Raw genomic sequence first — 21,395 nt, forward strand, 5'->3', positions numbered from 1 at the left:
CCAGGGAGAAAGGCAAATACCATAGGAACTCACTTAAGAGGAGAAGAAAAAACAAGCAGTAAGGAACAGGTGGCACAGGACATTTGATTGGGGGTTCCCAGAGACAAAGCGGGGAGGTGTGAGAGGGGGAAACAGATGATGAGGCACAAGTGTGTGGTGAGGGCCTGCTATTAGGCTTACGCAGGTGAAGATGATGTAAGCTACACGGAAGTCTACATCGATGAGGATGCAAATCTGAAAGATATGGGATGTTCTAAGGCAGGGTTACGGCAATAAATTCACCTAAAAGCAAAAAATCCAAAATGGCGTCCAGAATGACGGCATAACGCTTTGGGGCCGAAAGAGCTTAGAGAAGGTGAACTTGCAAGGCTGGAAAATCGCCTCAAAATGTGTATTGATGCTACAGAAAGGTAGACCATTCCAAATAGATGAAGAGGAATACTACCTACAGAACATGCTGCGTGCTAAACCAATGCACCAACGATAAAGGTTACCGTCCAGGATGTTACTACTAATCACCTTCACGAATAATCCAAACAGGCCCACGTGTTCCCAAGCTCAGGCAAAAGGTTGGTCCAAAAGTCCAATTCAGGGCCAGCCCTGTGGCGGAGCGGGTAAGTGCCCACGTTCCGCTGGGCCGGCCCAGGCCTCACTGTTTCACATCACGGGTGCAGATCACATTAGCAGTGTTAGGAAATATAGATTTCATGGTACGGTGCGGACAGGGATCATAAAATAAGTAGCAATGGTGAGGTCACCTTATCAATACGCACCAGAAAAAGAACCGTGAGGCTTTTACAATCCATGAACGCATCTGGTACACTTCCCCAGAGGAAGAAGGAAGGAAAACATGGGGCCTGCCAAGGTGGAATAGGCAGAGTGCTAGGAGATGACATGATCATTGCGCATCAGAGGATTACCCGGGCAACTTCAACTTGGGAGGGAGTCCAGGACTTTCTCTGGGGAACGTCCACCCACTTGGCCATCTACATAAAATGCAAGAGGTAAATCCCAGGATAATCTTACAGGACAGAAAACAGTGTCTAGAGAGAATGTAGCAGGCCTTACAAAGTTCGAGGAGAAAGTTAGAAACCAACAAGAAATCGAGAAAAAGGAAAACTATCCTACCTGGAAAGGGTGAGGAGTCAGACTGGCCTTAGATGGTTCTGAAACTCTGTGTGCACGCAGGTTGTCAGGACAACTTCAAATTTTGAGGTTGTTTATGACATCCCGAGGATCATGTACGCCAAGATGGCCGCACGGTTACAGACTGAGGATTGGCCTAGGCTAGGCTATTAAAGGGAGGGATACCCAGAAACAGCTTTGAGAAACAGAAAGCGGACACAAAAACTGGAGGACATAAAACAGACGCTGATTCAAGGGGTAAGAAAGGAATCCTTGGCAAGAAGCAAGAATAGAGGAACAAGCACCGAGAGGAGAACGTTGTCATCTATTCAAGTCTATGGGGAGGCCATGCTGATTCAAGCTTGCAACTTGATTGGAAGCAAGAGGCCGGACTTGGGCCTTATCAGACCTACAGTGTGCTTCTGCCGTAAGCATAAGCCAAAGTCAAGAATGATGTCTTGAGGACGTTGCAGAGAAGAATCGATACCTCCTTTCCTAGGCCCCTGGCATTCTTTGCAGATCAGTCTCACTTTCCATAGCTCTGGCATCACGGGGGCCCACTGGGTACTTGCTAATGCGTCCCAAGAGACGTCTTGGAAGCCTTGAAGGAATGGAGCCCTGTCACATTTGGGCTATGTATCTTTGTTTGGAAGTGCTTTACAAGGGTGCTGAAAAGCACCCTTTTCCACAGGGCTTCGTTCCTTCGTGAAGGCTGCCCTCCCAGGCTAGTGTGCTCAGTTTGCTCCCAATGACATTCTCTCCCTGTACCTCTTGCCGTAGAAGGATTATTGATTATGTGTTTTGACACCATATGTAAGGAATTGGGCTGAAAATCAGAACATTACAATTCTGCCTCAAAAAAAGTAAACAGGCCAGGGCTGAGGATGTAAGGCAAACAAATGGCACAGCCTATAGAAATAAAGTAAGCCCATATCTAGACGGAACCTAGGGGAACGTTCGAGGATCAGGGGTGAAGTTGGAAACTTCCCAAATCCGGAAAGGAGACAGATAAATATCTTTCCTGGAGAGAGGAATTCATCAGATTTGTCTAATTTGTCACGGAAACATTGTGTCCGTGAAGGGGGATGCCAGGACCACCTCGAATTTGGAGTTTCTGACCTCAGGATGTCAAACCAACCCAGATGACCACGTGTTCTCAGTGCTTAGCTTGACCTGGGCTAGGACAGCAAAGACTCCTTCAAGTGCCCGGTGCAAATTCAAAGACAACAACCGAGAGTCACGAAAGCACTCACACCTCGGCCTGGAGAACATACCGTGATTCAAGAAATGCAAAATTAATCACTTGGAATGAAGGGGAACGGACTGATAAGCATGTCTAAGGGGGATAACTGAGAAGTACCGTGACGCTTACACTATCGAAAAAAGAATAAGGTCCCAGAAAATGGCAGGCGAACAGAAATGACACCTGGATAATCCACAATGAAAGATGATGTCAGTCTTTAGACAGACTCTGCAGGAACGTTTGAAAGTCAGAGAAATTCACAAGCCAAAAGACGGCAGCGAAGGTCAAGCCTGGGCTAAGTGGGAAGGGTGCTTTATGAGGCTGCTCCAAGCCGGCCATGAAACCGTGTGTCCATGAAGCTTGCCGGGACAGCAGAGACACGATTATGACAAATCCTCTGACATCACAGTGGACCCGAAAAACAACCTGGCCTCATCTACACAGTTCCAGAGTTGGGCTCAAGTAGCATATTCAAGTCCCATTGCACTCAACTGCAGGTTGCCAATGGAACATGAAAGGGGCCGGCTGGTGGTGCAGCGGTGAGTTCCGCACCTTCTGGGTCGGTGGCCCGGGGTGGGCCGTGTGGACACTCGGGTGAGCCTGCTCACCACTGCTTCAGTCATTCTGGGCAGGCGTCTGAGGTAGTGTAGAGGCAGATGGGAAGGGACGTTAGACAGGGCCAGACTTCCACAGCAAATACAGGAGCATTGCCAGCAGATGTCAGCTCAGCGATGCACTTCTGCCAAAACAAAACCGACTCAAAGTTGCAAAGAATAGAGAAACTGAAGCTGAAAAGACAAAATGAAAAACTGCATGCCAGTGAGCAGGATAACATCTCTAGGAGGAAACTTAGCAAAACAGGTGAAGGCCATGTCAATGGAAAACTAACAAACGTTGGGGGAAAGAAATTCAAGAAGACACAAGGAGAAAGAAGGAGATTCCAGGATCTAGGAATGGAAGCATCAACACACTTGAAACGTCCATACCACAGCAAGGAATCTCTGGATTCCATGCAATGCCAGTCAAAGTTGCAGCAATATTTCCCACAGAGACAGAAGAGGGAATCCTAAAGTTTCTAGCCAGCAACGAGAGACCCTGACTAGGCAAAGGAATCCTCAGGAAAACGAAAAAAGCAGGACGTGGCACACTTTCCGATTTTAACATAGAGGACGAAGCACTAGGTACCGAGACGGCACAGTCTGGGCCCAAATACAGGCACACAGACCCATGCAACAGAATCGAGAACCCAGAGCCCAACTCAAACGTACATGGGCAGCCCACTTTCTACCAGGGAGCCAAGAGGAGACAGCGGAAAAAGGAGAGTCTCTACAATAAACGGTGCTGGGAAGCCTGCACAGCCTCATGGAACACAACGAGAGTACACCATGATGTTACACCTGGCACACACACCACCTGAAATGGATCAAAGCCTTGAATGGCAGACTTGAAACCCTGAACCTTGTAGGAGAAGACCTAGGCAGAGTGCTCTTTGCCATCTGTCTGAGCCGCCTGTTTGGAAGAAGCAAGTCCGACTGGGCAAGGGCAACCAAGTAAACAAGAAACCAACGGGACCACATCAAATGTGGACGCTTCTGCCCAGTGAAGGAAACCATCGACTGAATGCAAAGATCGCACAACAACTGGGAGAGGATGTTTGCAAACCCCACATCGGACAAGGGGTGAAAAGCCCAAAGATGCAATCAACTCGCACGTCTCCACAAGAAAAAAAACGGCAAGCCAATGAAAACCTGGGCAAAAGATGGAAACAGAGATTTCTCCCAAGAAGACCGAAAGAGGGCCAACGGGTGCATGAAAACTTGTTCACCATCAAGTCTCAGGCCAATGCAAATGCAAACTGCAAGGGCACAGCAGCTCACTGTGGTCAGAATGGCTATCAGGAAGCAGACAGGAAGCAACAAGTGTCAGAGAGGAGGTGGAGAGAAGGGAAGCCTGCTGCACCGTTGGTGGGAGTGCAAACCCGTGCAGCCACTATGCCAAGCGGTGTGGAACTGCCTCAGAAGTTTAAGAATCTGTGTCCCATATGATCCAGCTATTCCTCTGCGGCGTGTTGATCCAAAGAACTCGGAAACACTACTGCATAGTGTTCAAGCAGAATCTGTCTAAAGACTGACGTCTATCACTGTGGATTATGCACTTGTGATTTCTGTTGGCGTTCCACTTGACAGGACCTTATTTTCTTTTCCATACTCCAATCGTCATGGTCTTTCTGAGATATCTCCCTTTGGTATGCTTATCAGTGCGTTCTCCTTCATTCCATGTTATGAATTTTGCATTTCTTTAATCACCTTAGGTTCTGTAGGCCGAAGTGTGAGTCCTTTCATGATTGTTGGGTGTTGTCTTGGAATTTTTATAGGTCACTTGTAGGAATCTTTGCTATCCTGGTCGAGTTGACACTGCGCTCTGAGAACTCGTGGTTATCTTGGCTGGTTTGACATTCTGAGATCAGAAACTCCAGATTCGTGGGGGTCCTGGCAACCGCCTTCACGGACAGTATGTTTCTGAGACAAGGTCGCAAAATCTGATGAACTCCTCTCTCCAGGTAACAGATATTTCTGTCTCTTTTCTGGATTTGGGAAATTTCGAACTTAAACCCTGATCCTTATGCGCTCCAAAAGATTAGGTCTAGATACTGGCTTACTTTATTTCCACAGGGTTGTCTATTGGTTTGACTTACATCCTCAGCTCTGGCATGTGTAGTTTTCTTTAAATATAATGGTAGTGTTCTAATTTTCAGCCAACCCCCTTCCATATGGTGTCAAAACACAGAGTGAGTACTCTTTCTACGGCAAGAGATAATGGGAGAGAATTTCATTGGAGTCCAACTGAGCACGCTAGCCTGGGGGGTCAGCCTTGACACAGGAATGAAGCCCTCTGGAAAAGGGTGCTTTTCAGCACACTTCCAGTGTCCTTCCAAACCAGCAGACATACTCAAAGAATGACAGGCGTGCATTTCTTCAAGGTTTCAAAGAGATGTCTTGGGACACATTAGCATGTACTCAGTGGGCCCCCATGACTCCAGAGCTGTAGAAAGAGAGACTTCTCTTAAAAGGATGCTAGGGGCGTATGATGGAGGCTTCGATTCTTCTCTTCAATGTCCTCAAGAGATCATTCTTGACTTTGGATTATGAGTAAGGCAGAAGGCCAACATAGGACTGATAAGCACCAAGTCCGGCCTCTTGTTTCAAATCAAGTTTCAAGGTTGAATCAGCACGGCCTCCCCATCTACTCCAGTAAATGACAATGTTCTCTCAGCGCTTGTCCCTCTATTAGCGCTTCTTCCCAGTGATTCCTTTCTTATCCCTTGAATCAGCGTCTCTTTGATCTCTTCAAGTTTCTGTGCCTGGTTCCTGTTGGGAAAAGCTGTTTCTGGGTATCTCTCACTTCACTATCACAGCCTAGGCAAATACTCGCCCTGGAAACATGCGGGCCATCTTTGGTGACATGTTCAGCGTGATGTCATAAACACTCTCGGATTTTTCTAAGTTATCCTGACAACGTCCATGCACACAGTGTTTGAGAGCCATCTCATACCAGTCTGAAGACTCCATCTTTCCAGGTAGGATAGTTCTCCTTGTTCTGCATTTCTTATCAGTTTCTAAGATTCTCCTTGAACATTGAAAGGTCTACTACCTTCCCTCCAGAGACCGGTTTCTTTCCTTTAAGATTATCCTGGGTTTTACCTCTTACCTTTTTGTGGATATGGCCAAATGGGTGGATTTTCCACAGAGAAAGTCCTGGACTCCCTCCCAAGTTGAATTTGCCCAGGCAATCCTCTGACTCGTGTGATCACCTGGCAGTCTGACAATTCCACCTTGTCGGGTCACATGTCTTCCTTCCTTCATCATTTGGGGACGTATACCTGATACGTTCATAGATTGTAATAGTCTCATGGTTCCTTTTCTGGTGCGTATTGATAAGTTCTCCTCACAATTTCTACTTCTTTATGATCTCTGTGCCGACCAGACCATGAAATCTGGATTTCCCATTGCTATTAATCTGATCCCCACCCGTGATGCTAGGCGGTGATGCCCGGGGCGCCCAAGAGGAATGTGGGCACTTACTTGCTACACCACAGCACAGGCCCTGAATTGGACTTTTGGAGCAATCTTTCTCTGAACTTGGGAAGAAGCTGGCCTTTTTCGATCATTCCTGAAGGTAATTAGTAGTGACCTCATAGAGGGTAACATTTTTTCCCTTGGTTCATGAGTTTAGCACGGAACACATTCTCTTTGTAGTATTCATCTTAATCTATTTGCAATGGTCGACCATTCTGTAGCATCATTAAGCATTTTGAGGAGCTTCACAATCCTTAGAAGTTCATCTCTCTAATCTCTTTCAGCATCAAAAGCTTTATGTTGCAAATATGCAACCTTTTAGGATTTTTTCTTTCCCTCTGGGAACCACCAATCCAAAGGGAAGGCTGGTATCCAAAGCTAGAATGCTCAGTTTGGCAACAATGAAATTCTCTCCCCCATCCCTCGCCATAGAAGAGTATTGCTTATGTGCTTTGACACCATATGTGAGGAAGTTGACTGAAAATTAGAACATTACACTTATATTTAACGAAAAATAAACATGACAGAGATGACGATGTAAGTCGAACATCTAACACATCCTACAGAAATAAAGTAAACCAGCATCCAGACGTAGTCTACTGAAATGATCAAGGATCCAGGTTCCACTTCGAGCGTTCCCAAATTCAGAAAAGAGACATAAAAATATCTTACCGGTAGGGATGAATTCATCAGATTTGTCTAATTTGTCTCAGAAACATTATGTCCATATGGTGGTTGCCCGGACAACCTACAATTTGGAGATTCTGATCTCGGAATGTCAAACCAACCAAGATGACCTCGTGTTCTCAGTGCTCCATTGGACCTAGGCTAGGATAGCAAAGATTCCTTTAAGTGAACAATTGAAATTCAAAGACAATACCCAAAAATCACGAAAGCACTCACACGTCGGCCTAGAGAACATATGGTGACTAAAGAAATACAAAATTAATAACTTGAATGAAGGACAAGGGACTGATAAGCATACCTATGGGAGACAGCTGAGAAAGACTATGACAATTGATGTGGATTAAGGCCGCCCCAGCTCGAAAAGCCCAAGGTTATCTGGTGGACATGCAGAACTATATGACCCGGTGAATTTCTTTTGGTATGAATTAGAGGTGCCCCAGTGAGAGAAGCCCAGGTCATGCTCACCTACATGCCTATCTATATGGCCAGATTCGTATCTAATATTATATGACCACACAATAACCAGACCCCATCTGAACTGAAATCCTTTAATGACGTTTACATCATATTTTCTTTTTCCAGTAAAAATAAGTCATGTACCCATGACTCATAAAATTAGCCCTTACCCTCAACTCAGGGCAGCAGCAGGAGCTCTGACTGCCCATGGGTCCTTTCCGCATTCAGCAGCAGCAGCAGCAGCTCTTTGCTGCCCATGGGTCCTGTCCCCATGCAGCAACTCTTTACTGCCCATGGGTCCTCTCCCCATGTTATCCTGTAACGTTCTCTAAATAAAAGAGCACCACTACCAGACGTTGAGAGTCCAAGAAATCTTTCAACTCTTCAGCTCGCTGAGCCTGCATCATATCTTGTGTCCTGTATGGGGAACTTGCTTCATCAGTTATTGAGCTCGACTTCTGGTAAGTGCCCCTTTCTTCCTGGTGCCTCTCTCTTTTTCGAGGATGAACCTAAACTCACTTCTCCATCAGGAACTTTCTTGGTTAGCTCTATGAATCGATGTTTGCTGCCCATGGCTAATCTATGGGGCAAATCATGGCATTCAGCTTGAAGAGAATCAGTAGCTTAAGCCTCAGGGTGACGTAGCATGAATTAATCCATTCCTTCCTGAGTCTATCTCTAATATATAAATATTACCTGGGCATGCAGAGGCCACTTAAGTCATTAGGATGGTTGGCAATCTGCAAGACTCCGGTGGAAGGTTTCTTCTCCTAAGGCTGGATTGGGATACCTCCCATGGCAGCTGACCAGGCTCTGAACTGTGCAAATGTCCCAATCGGGAATCGAGTTCAAGGAAACTACCAAAGTCTAACCTTTGCTTGAGTATGGGAAACCCTTCTTCAGAGAATGACTCCAACATGCAATTGGGTAGAATGTCCCTCAGAGCGGCGGAAAATTCCTCACACTTTTTTCCATTATGTTCTCTCTTAAACTTCTCCTTTTGTCTTGGGGACCATTCACCAGGCACCTATTACTGCCAGGCAGAATAGGAAAGATGTTCACCAGGCACCTGTTACTGCCAGGCATCTGAGGGAAGGTATACAAGGGATGCAATGCTGGGGGCCACGCCCATCACCCCTTGGTATAGGAACCCCACAGTAGGAACAACAGGTGGGATGCTGCCGTAGGTTCAGGGGGCATTTTCAAGGTAATGGACGTGTCTCTTTCATCTTTGTTAGAGATACAATGGCCATTTTCGTCTCCTTTTGAGCTTTGCAACTGGGAAACAAAGAAATCTTTCAAGAGTCAAGTCCTCCTACACTGGGAACCCCAACTTTGGCTTTCTGGGCCTGATCACCCTGGCGACCCCAAGTAGGGTGCCCTCTGTTGGCGGTTGACTCATTGAGTATTATAGTCACCTACTGAGTTGGCTATGAGGGTAGGAAATCTGTGATTTTTTCTGTGAACAGTCGTGCTACAGTAGTGTGCCACAGCACGGGAACTGTTGTGTGAGTGTTATCTTGAGAACCCTCTAAGGGGCCATGAGGGTGAGGTCTGGTGTCTTCTTTTCCTTTCTTTGTTTTGGTCATCATCTCCTCTGTTGTCACCAAGTCGAGGTTAAGATCAGGCTGGACCTGATCAGAACCTGCACCTTCTGTGAAATCGAAAAGCTTGAAAACATTTTTCAGGGGACTTAACTCTCAACCCAGGTACTTGGAGCTCCAGGCCCCAGTCAGTTCCAGGCCTTTGTAGGCACTCCACCCTTCTCCACTCCACTGTCAGTCGCACACTGGCTTTACTGCCATGGGGAATGCCATAAGCATCCCCAGAGACTCACCACTCAGAATCATTCCAACTAATTAGAAACACTTTCAATTGTCTGGGTTATGGCACAGAAATTTCAGCTGGGAGAAAGTTTCTCAGGTTTCTCTGTGCCTTTATGGTGCAGTTGGACAGGTAGATCAACCTAGAACGTCCTTCAAGTTACAGTCCAGTTTCTGAGAAATCAAGAGCAACTGTCCTTAGAAAGTCCTTGCAAGACTGGAAAGACAGTTCTAGAGGCAGCTCAGTTTCGACCTAGTTCCTTTATCATGAAAAGGATTATCATCCCCCCTCTCCAGGAACTACTATCTAGCCAATCACTCAGTCTTAAGACCCCCCCCAAAAAAAAAAGAAAGAAAGGAGGGGAAAGGATAAATGGCCATAAGTGTGTCATTGCAAAAAGTATAGCATCTAGAGAGTCTTCTCCATAAGCATTAGTAAAAAGGCTCAAAACAAAGTTTACCTTCATAACTGGTGAGCTTTATATTATTGTACCTGATTCACGGCAGTAGCTTTTAAAACAATAGTTGTGCAGTCTCTGTGTATGTGTGTCTATGTGTACGTTATACATGTGATATTTTTACCCCTGGATGATATGGCCAAAATAAAGATCTCTGTTTAGTTGGCTTAAAGTAAGTGCTTTCATAAATTCTAAATGTAGTAGAAATTAACTCAGTGCCTTTCAAAGTTAACATCATGTGAATTAACCTTTGGTAAATGAAAGCTTCTTTAAGTTTGTTGGTTTGACTGAAAATAGTCTTGTTGTCAGAGTTGTCAGTATTTGCATAGGATGCAGGCATTCAGCCTCGGTTTACTAGTCATATAAGTTCACATTGTCTGTTAAATTTGTCAGCGAAATAATATATTTAAATGATGACCAGTTTTGTCTAATGCCTCATGAGGGTTCCGTAGGTAATCTGAACATAATTGTTGGAAACAAATGGTTTAAATACATAAAACTCATAAAAGTGAATACAATAACATTTATGGTCTCTATACTTGGGGGAATAAACAGCTTCAAATTCTTTTGGTAACAATCTTGAATTTTGTCAAGTAAAGTTAAATAATAAATATTTGAATATCTGGATCATTTTTGGATAGGATGAAACACTGAATCATTATTAATAAACATATCTAAGTTATCTACTTTTGGCTTCTTATGAAAGAGGCTAAAAGCGTGTGGGTGTATTGAAAAGCATGCCGTGTGTTTTGTTGTAAAGCGGCGTGTTTCTAAACTTATGAAGTGTTTAGAATGCTGATAGAAAAGACAATCCATAATTGTTTACCTTTTTAGTGTTTACTAGGTCTGTTAAGGGTTAAAGTTCTAATTACCTTATGGAATTAAACCTACTGCAAATTACTAAGGAAAAGAGCTTTGTATTCAAGGAGGTTAAAATGGATGCTTTCAGTAAAAAAGGTATCAAGAATGGAAATATTTTTGTTTGATGGGTTAAGAAAGATAAATTTGTCGTGATGTACTAGAAAGGAAAAAACAAAGACTTTGGGTCAAATTCTGAAAACAAAAAAGAAAGTCGTAGAAGGTTTGTGAAGGAGAAATTCTGAAAGGAGTTTTATGCCTGGTCAAGTAGACTAAAGTAAGTTCAATTAAGTGCATGAGTTTGAAAGGTCAAAATAAGTAGGTGCAGAAATTCGAGTTTGGTTTTCTCTAAAAGGATACATTTTCTTGAACTTTCGATCTGCTCTTGGTAAAGAGGTCTTAAAAGCTATTCCTTTGAGTAAGTCTACCTAAGAGACAAATCTGTTTTGTGAAAATAATGACTGAGGTCACTCTTAAGATTTTTGACTCTGTTATCACTTTGAATAGATACCCGAGCATTGCTTCACAGGGAGTGTTGCTTTCTATTTGAACAAGCATTTGAAAAGCTTTTGATATGTTTTGACAAGCTTCTCCCTCAAAAATATTCAAATGCTGAATGAAGGCTTTCTTTTGACCTGGTAGGCAGAAGAAAAATTACTCTGAGGATTTTTAGAGGGCCCCTGAGACTTCTCGAAGACATTTGCTCTCTCTTCCTATAAGAAGGAAGATATTAAACTAATTAGGGTTACTTGGTCTATTAAATTACAGGGGAAACATTGTGAAATAAGTGATGATAGACTTCCTTAGGTGGTATAAGATGGGTAAATGTTATAATATAGGTGTCAAAATTATATAGCATTCCTAAGAGTCTGATCTTTCCTGGTTAACAGTCATAAGTCCAATTATTATCAGCAAGTGTTATATGTCACTGAAGTAGCCAAGTTTCTTGGTCAATTGCCCTTTTGAGTCCTTTGTCCATTTCCAGGTAGTTGTTGTTTTACTCTGATGCTTTTTTCTTTTGCAAATATGCTTCATCTTCCGAGAAATTCCAGGAAAGGGTTCTGACACAAAGGTTCTAAACGACAGGCTTCTGATAAACTTTCAGATTGTAAAACTGAACGGAGTAAGAAATTACAGAATTCTAACAGAAACTAAGCTCATCGATCTGCTAACAGAAAACTCAGCTCAAGAATTGATTATACAGGACTGTGTGAACTGATGAGGATGGTTGTAATTTTTTAGAACTTCAGTTTGAAATATTGTTGAGTTTTGATGTGTTGTTTTGTTTTCTCGTAATGAAGGAAAGCTTTTTCTCTTTTCCCTTATGCTAACAATGACTCACAGCCATTTGGTGAAATTATACCTTCATGAGCAAAACTGAAACATTTATCTTTTTCTCCCTACCTTATCCCTAAGGAATTTGGAAACCCTTTGTCACTGAGTATGGTTATTTAGTGGCAATATTTGCATAAGTTCCATAAGAACCTGTTCTCCTTATAACAGGCCACATTGGTTATACTACCAAGGCTTTGACTGGAATGTCATATTTGAAACATACAGGCTCAGATACGACAAGACAGCATTTCAGGAACAAAGATTGGACTTTCTGGAATACAGTCCCTAGGAAACATGGGCCTGGTACCTTGTTTACAGAGATTCTGGCAATCTTGCCCGGTCGCTAAGGAAGCTTGCTTATCTGCCAGATGCAAGGAACCTCTGAATATTTTGCTGGACCTCAAAGAGAACTCAACTCACATCTGTAGGTACTGCAGGCCAAATCTGATGGCAAGTCCTTGGCTTGGCTTTTCTGGCATCTAGAGGCCTTCACAGATCAATGTGAGATTACTCTCCCTGGGGCAGCCCCAATTCATACTAGAAAAATATCCACCAGGTCATGTAGTTTGGCATGTAGGCCAGGTCACCTTGCGCTTCTCTAGCTTGGGCAGCATTAATCCACATCATAAACCACCCCTGAACCCATTATGACCGGAAATCTTTGGGGATATGAATGATGGTCAGTCTTCTGTAACTACTTCTGGCTGTACAAGGTCGTAGAGCTGCCCCAAAATGGGGCCATAGGTACAGGTAGGAAGTTCAGTGGACCAGAAGTCTTCACCGGTGGAGTTCAAGGATGACAAGTTGTACAGAGCCTCTGGAGACGAGAGAATCCTTTGACGAGAGGTGGTCCAGGAGGTGAAACATTTTTGACATGCTAAAGACAAACAACGAAAGAGACAACAAATTATAATAAGAAATACAAGCAGTATGTTTAACCCAATGAATAAGATTTTGAAGTACTGCAGAAACCTGGTCCTGACTAGGAGTTCAACCAGTCGTTTACAGTTAGGGTTGGTCAGACGTGGATTTAATTTGGTGGCTGGGATAGGAAGCCAGAAATATTTTGATGGTAGTCAGGCATATAGACACAACATTGTTTTTATAATGACACTGGTGCCCCCTTGTGCTGCTGTCAAGACATCCAGTGCCATTTGGATTTGGAGGACTGCCTTACACACTTGGGATACTCCTAAATTGAGCAGCGAAATGCTATGTTGTGTATCATTTAATGCCTTCAAAGTAAATTTGTTTAGGACTTCCATGTGCAAGATGATATTTTCGATTCCTAATTGGGGAAGGAAAATTGCGGAAAGATGGTCATACCAGTGGAAGACAGAGCGGGTCCAGTGCTGTTGCAGGTTGGGTAGCTTAGCAGGAGCATATATAGTAAATGTAGTTCTACCTTGCATCCAGACAAAGCCTAGGGTGCATCATCCAATCCATCCAGGTGGCAGCCAAGGTAATAAATTGGAGCCACATATCCACTGAGCACCGTTAGGGGCTAACCAATGCATTCTGGGCAGTCTATCGCAGTCAGTCCCAAACTAACCTGTATTTTTTTTAAGGCTATGACATAAGAACACATATAAAAGGGATTTTTTCCCAAGGTCCGCTGCTATTAGGCCATGTATCACAGGTGTGGTTGGTTTGTTCCCAACAGAGAGTGGCCTTTTACTGAGTTGCCCACTAGTAGGAGTGAACCAAATATACTCATCCCAAATTAGATATGGTCCATCCTGTGTGTATCGATAAGTTGGGGACTTTACTGTTGGAACTTGTTTTGTTTGATACACCTGTGACAAGGCAAATCTAGTTAGTATTTGGACAGTAGTATTGAAAGAAAATGTTTGATTGTGGCCAGGGAACTCCGAGGTGTCAGAGATAGATGGCCACAAGGAGACATTACGATTAGTAATAGATGAATCTTGCGGAAGAAAAGAGCTAGAATCTAGTATCCATGAATGGCTACTGTAGCTTCTACAGAAGCGTAATTTTCTGCTCTCTTAAATCATCCTCATTTTTACAAAAGGTAGCCAAATTATGATTAACACGTTTGCAAATAAAGTGTAGTTTCAATACAAATTGCTCCAATTATTTACATAAGAGCAGAAAGAATTGGAATTGCTTATACAGGTTTTTTTAAAATCTGCTTTGCTGGAATTTTTTCTGAGGAGTCTCAGATTGAACTGTGAAGGCCTCTAGATGCCAGAAAAGCCAAGCCAAGGACTTGCCATCAGATTTGGCCTGAAGTACCTACAGATTTGAGTGGCGTTCTCTTTGAGGTCACCCAAAATATTCGGAGGTACCCTGCACCTGCCAGATAAGCAAGATTCCATAGTGACCGGGCAAGATTGCCAGAATCTCTGTAAACAAGGTACCAGGCCCATGTTTCCAAGTGGCTGTATTCCAGAAAGTCCAATCTTTGTTCCTGAAATGCTGTCTTGTCATATCTGACCCTGTATGTCTCAAACGTGACATTCCAGTCAAAGCCTTGGTAATATAACCAATGTGTCCTGTTATAAGGAGAACAGATTCTTATGGAACTTATGCAAATATTGCCACGAAATGACCATACTCAGTAACAAAGGGTTTGACAATTCCTTAGGGATAAGGTAGGGAGAAAAAGATAAATGTTTCAGTTTTGCTCATGAAGGTATAATTTCACCAAATGGCTGTAAGTCATAGTTAGCATAAGAGAAAAGAGAAAAAGCTTTCCTTCATTACGAGAAAACAAAACACATCAAACCTCAACAATATTTCAAATAGAAGTCCTAAAAAATTACAATCATCCTTATCAGTTCACACAGTCCTATATAATCAGTTCTTGGGCTGAATCTTCTGTTAGTAGATTGATGAACTTAGTTTCTGTTAGAATTCTGTAATTTCTTACTCCGTTCAGTTTTACAATCTCAAAGTTTATCAGAAGCCTGTCGTTTAGACCCTTTTTGTCAGAACCCTTTCCAGGAATTTCTCAGAAGACGAAACATATTTGCAAAAGGAAAAAGAATCAGAGTAAAACAACAACTACCTGGAAATGGACAAAGGACTCAAAAGGGCAATTGCCAAAGAAACTTGGCTGCTTCTGTGACATATTAAACTTCCAGATAATAAGTGGACTTATGACTGATAACCAGGACAGATCAGAATTTTAGGAATGCTATATAATTTTAAGACATCTATATTAATAACATTTACCCATCTAATAACACCTAAGAAAGTCTATCATTACTTATTTTACAATGATTCCCGTGCAATGTACTAGAGCAAATAAGTCTAAATAGTTTAGTATTTTCCTCCTTATAGGAAGAGAGAGCAAATGTCTTTGAGAAGTCTCAAGGGCCCTCTGAAAAGCCTCAGATTAATTTTTCTTCTGTCTACCAGGTCAAAAGACAGCCTTCATTTAGGATTTGAATATTTTTGAGGGAGTATCTTGTCAAAACATATCAAAAGCTTTTCAAGTGCTTGTTCAAATGTGAAACAACACTCACTGTGAAATGTGCTCAGGTATCTATTGAAAGTGATAACAGAAAGAGTCAATAATCTTAAGAGTGACCTAAGTCATTATATTCACAAAACAGGTTTGTCTCTTAGGTAGACTTACTCAAAGGAATAGCTTTTATAAGCTCTTTATCAAGAGCAGATTGAAGTTCAAAAAAATGTATCCTTTTAGAGAAAACCAAATTTGAATTTCTGCACATACTTATTTTTAACATTCAAACTCATTCACTTAATTGAACTTACTTTAGTCTTCTTGACCAGGCATAAAACTCCTTTCAGATTTTCTTCTTCACATACTTTCTAAAGCTTTCTTTTATGTTTTCAGAATTTGTCCCAAAGTCTTTGTTTTTTCCATTCTAGTACATCAGGACGAATTTATCTTCCTTAACCAATCAAACAAAAATATTTCCATTATTTATACCGTTTTTACTGAAAACGTACATTTTAACTTCCTTGAATACAGAGCTCTTTTTCTTAGTAATTTCCTGTAGCTTTAATTACGTAGGTTAATTAGAACTTTTAACCCTTAACAGACCTACTAAACACTAAAAAGGAAAACAATTATGAATTGTCTTTTATATCAGTATTCTGAACACTTCATAAATTTAGAAACAGGCCTCTTTACAACAAAACACAAGGCATGGTTTTTAATACACCCACACGCTTTTAGCCTCTTCAAGAAGAAGCCAAAAGTAGATAACTTAGATGTGTTTATTAATAATGTTTCAGTGTTTCGTCCTATCCAGAAATGACCCAGATATTCAGATTTTTATCATTTAACTTAACTTGGCAAAACTCAAGATGGTTACCAAAAAGCATCTCGAAGCTGTTTTTCTTTCCCAAACTATACAGACCATAAAAGTTTTTGTACTCACTTTAATGAGTATTATCTATTTAAACCATTTGTTTCCATCAATTATGTTCAGATTACCTACTGAAACCTCATGAGGCCTTAGACAAAACTGGTCATCATTTAAAGCTATTACTTTGCTGACAAATTTAGCAGACAACGTGAACTTATATGACTAGTAAACCCAGGCTGAAGGCCTGCATCCCTATGCAAATACCGACATCCCTGACAACAAGACTATTTTGAATCAGACCAACAAACTTAAACAGTCTTTCATTTACCAAAGGTTAATTCACATGACATTAACTTTGAAAGGCACTGAGTTAATTTCTACTGCATTTAGCATTTATGTAAACACTTACTATAAGCACACTAAACAGAGATCTTAATTTTGGTCATACCACGCAAGGCTGAAAATATCACATGTATAACCTACACATAGACACGCATACACAGAGACTGTACAACTACTGTTTTAAAAGCTACTGCCGTGAATCGGTTACAATAATATAAAGCTCACCAGTTATGAAGGTAAACTTTGTTTTGAGCCTTTTTACAAATACTTATGGAGAAGACCCTCGAGATGCTAGACTCTTTCAATGGCACCCTTATGGCCATTTCTACTTTCCCCTCCTTTCTTTTTTTCAGTCTTAAGAGTGAGTGATGGGCTAGATAGTAGTTCCTGGAGGGGGGGATGATAATCCTTTTCATGATAAAGGAACTAGGTGGAATCTGAACTGCCTCTAGTGCTGTCTCTCCAGTCTTGCAAGGATTTTCTAAGGACAGTTGCTCTTGATTTCTCAGAAACTGGACTGTAACTTGAAGGACGTTCTAGGTTGATCTACCTGTCCAACTTCACCATAAAGGCACAGAGAAACCTCGCAAATTTTCTCCCAGCTGGAGTCTCTGGGGCATAACCCATGCAATTGAAAGTGTTTCTAATTAGTTAGAATGACCCTGAGTGGTGACTCCCTGGGGATGCTTATGGCATTCCCCATGGCAGTAAAGCCAGTGTGCGACTGGCAGTGGACTGGAGAAGGGTGCAGTGGCTACAAACACCTGGAACTGGCTGCAGGCCTGGGCTCCCAGTACCGGGGTTGAGAGTTAAGGTCCTTGCCAAATATTTTCAAGTTGTTCGATTTTACAGAAGGTCCATGTTCTGGTCAGGTCCAGCCAGAACTTAACCTCGACTTGGTGACAACAGATGACATGATGAGCAAAACAGAGAAAGGAAGAGAAGACCTCACCCTCATGGTTGCTCTCACAGGGTTCTCAAGATAAGAGTCACACAACAGTTCCTGTGTTGTGGCACACTACCGTAGCATGGCAGTTCTCAGAATAAATCACAGGTCTCCTACCCTCATAGCCAACTCAGTAGGTGACTAAAATACTCAATGAGTCAACCGCCAAGAGAGGGCACCCTACTTAGTGTCGTTCGGGTGATCAGGCCCAGAAAGCCAAAGTTGGGGCTCCAGTGGTGGAGGCCTTGATCCTTGAAAGATTCCTTCGTTTCCCCAGTTACAAAGTTCAAAAAGAGATGAAAATGGCCATTGTAACTCTAACAAAGTTGAAAGAGACATGTCCATTACCTTGAAGATCACCCCTGACCCTACGGCAGCATCCTACATGTGGTTCCTACTGTGGGGTTCCTATACCAAGGGGTGATGGGCGTGGCCCCCAGCATTGCATCCCTTGTGTACCTTCCGTGGTATGTCTGGCAGTAACAGCTGCCTGGTGAACATCTTTCATATTCTTCCTGGCAGTAATAGGAGCCTGTTGAATGGTCCCCAAGAGAAAAGGAGAAGTTTAAGAGAGAACAGGATGGAGAAAAATAGTGTAGAATTTTCCACTGAGCTGTGGGACATTCTACCCAATTGCGTGTTGGAGCCATTCTTTGAAGAAGGGTTTCCCATATGCAACCAAAGGTTAGACTGTGGTACTTCCCTTGAACTGTAATCCCGATGGAGACATTCACACAGTTCAGAGCATGGTCAGGTGCCATGGGAGGTATCCCAATCCAGCCTTAGGAAAAGAAACCTTCCAGGGGAGTCTTGCAGATTGCCGGCCATCCTAAGGACTTAAGTGGCTGACCCGTGCCCACCTAAAATTTGTATATTAGAGATAGAGTCAGGAAGGAATGGAGTAATTCACTCTACATCACTCTTAGGCTTAAGGTACTGATTCTCTTCAAGCTGAATGCCATGATTTGCCCTATAGAGTAGCCATGGGCAGCAAACGTGGATTCAAGCAGCTATCCAAGAAAGTTCCTGATGGAGAGGTGAATTTAGATCCATCCTTGAAAAAGAGAGACGCACAATGAAGAAAAGGGCACTTACCAGAACTCGAGCTCATAAACCTATGAAGCAACTTTTTCATATGGGCCACAAGATATGATATGGGCTTGGTGAGCTGAAGAGTCAAAAGAAAGATTTCTTGGACTCTCAAATTCTGGGAGTGGTGCTCTTTTACTTATAGAATGGTACAGGACAACATGGCGACAGGACCCATGGGCAGTAAATAGTTGCTGCATGGGGACAGGACATATGGGCAGTGAAGAGCTGCTGCTGCTGCTGCATTGGGAAAGGTTCCATGGGAAGTCAGAGCTCCTGCTGCTGCCCTGAGTTGAAGGTAAGGGCTAATTTTATAATGCATTGGTACGTGACATTTTTACTGGAAAAAGAAAAGATGATGTTAAAAGTCATTAAATGATTTCAGTTCAGATGGGGTCTGGTTATTGTGTGGTCATATAGCATTAAATACGAATCTGGCCATATAGATAGGCATGTAGGTGAGCATGAAATGGGCTTCTATCACTGGGACACCTCTAATTCATACCAAAAAAAAAAAAAACCTCACCGGGTCATGTAGTTTGGTATGTAGGCCAGGTAACCTTGGGCTTTTCGAGCTGGGGCAGCCTTAATCCACATCATTCGTCATGGTCTTTCACAGCTATCTCCCATAGATATTCTTATCAGTCTTTTCTCCTCCATTCCAAGTTATGAATGTTGTATTTCCTTCTTCACCATATGTTCTGTAGGGGTCTAGATTTACGGCGTAAAACTTTGGAGGCTGAAAGAGATTAGAGAAGATGAACTTTCAAGGATTGGTAATCACCTCAAAACGCTTAATGATGCTATAGAAAGGAAGACCATTACAAAGAGATGAAAAGGAACATTACCAAGAGAACACGTTCCGTGCTAAACTCAGGAGCCAAAGGAAAAGGTTACAGTCCACAATGTTACTAGTAATTACCGTTACGAATAACCAAAGCAGGCCAACATCATCCCTAGTTCAGGCAAAAGTTTGATCCAAAAGTCGATTTCAGTGCCGGCCATGCGGTGTACTGGGTATGTGCCCACGTTCCACCTGGGCGGCCAGGGCTTCATTGGTTAGCACCATGGGTGTGGATCAGATTAGTAGCATTAGCAAATATAGATTTCACTGTATGTTGTGGACAGACATCCTAAAGAAATCGAAATTTTGAAGAGACGTTATGAGTACACACCAGAAAAAGAACCATGGGAATATTACAATCTATGAACGCATCAGGAACACTTCCCCAAATAATGAAGGAAGGACAACATGTGACCTGCCAAAGTGGAATTGTCAGACTGCTAGGAGATGACATGATCTTTGTGCATCAGAGGATTGCCTGGGAAAAGTCATCTTGGGAGGGCCTCCGGGACTTTCTCTTGGGAAAGTCCACCCATTTGGCCTCATCCACAAAAGATAAGAGAGAAAACCCAGATTAATCCGAAAGGAAAGAAACCAGTGTCTAGAGGGAAGGTAGCAGACCTTTTCAAGTTTGAGGAAAAAGTTAGAAACCAACAAGAAATACATAACGACGAAAGCAATCCTACCTGGAAAGGGGGAGTAATCAGACTGGGATGAGATGGTTCTGAAGAACTGTGTGCATGGAGGGCTTCAGGACAACTTCGAATTCTGAGGGTGTTTATGACATCACTGTAAATATGTCACCCAAGATGGCCACAGGTTTCCAGCCCGAGGATTGACATAGGTTAGGATATTCAAGTGAGGGATACTCAGAAACAGCTTTTGCCCACAGAAACAGGGCACAGAAAGTTGAAGAGATCAAAGATACGCTAATTCAAGGGATAAGACAGGAATCATTGGGAAGAAGCCATAATAGAGGGACAAGCACTGAGAGGAGAACATTGCCATCTCCTCACGTCGAAGAGGAGGCCGTTCTGATTCAAGCTTGAAACTTGATTTGAAACAAGAGGCTGGAACTATGAGACATATGTTGTCCTTCTGCCTCACTCATAATCCAAAGTCAAGAATGATCTCTGGAGGTCATTGTAGAGAAGAATCAAGGCCGCCGTCCTAGGCCACTAGCATTTTTTAAAGAGAAGTCTCACTTTCCATAGCTCTGGCATCACGGGTGCCCACTGGCTACATGCTAATGTGTCACAAGACACCTCTTTGAAGCCTGGAAGGAATGGACAACTGTCATGCTTGGGGTATGTCTCTTGGTTTGGAAGGACTCTAGAAGTGGCTCAAAAGCACCCTATTGCAGAGGGGACATTCCTTGGTGAATGCTGCACTCCAAGGCTAGAGTCCTAAGTTGGGATCAATGAGATTCTCTCCCCCTTCTCTTGCCGTAGAAGGAGTATTGATTATGTGTTTCAACACCACATGTAACGATGTTGGCTGAAAATTAGAATATTATCATTATATTTAAGGAAAAATAAACACACCACAGGTGAGGATATAAATCAAACAAATAACAAACCCTGTGGAAACAAAGTAAGCCAGTATCTAGACATAATCTAGGAGAGTGTTCAAGGATCAGGGGTGAAGTTCGAACTTTCCAAATCCAGAAATAGACAGAAGGATCTCTCACCTGGAAAGAGAAATTCATCAGATTCCTCTAATTTGTTGCGGAACCATTGTGTCCGTGAAGATGGTTGCCAGGACAACCTCAAATCTGGAGTTTCTGATCTCAGAATCTCTAACCAAGGA

This window comes from Equus asinus, chromosome 26 (assembly GCF_041296235.1).
Source record: "Equus asinus isolate D_3611 breed Donkey chromosome 26, EquAss-T2T_v2, whole genome shotgun sequence".
NCBI lineage: Eukaryota > Metazoa > Chordata > Mammalia > Perissodactyla > Equidae > Equus > Equus asinus.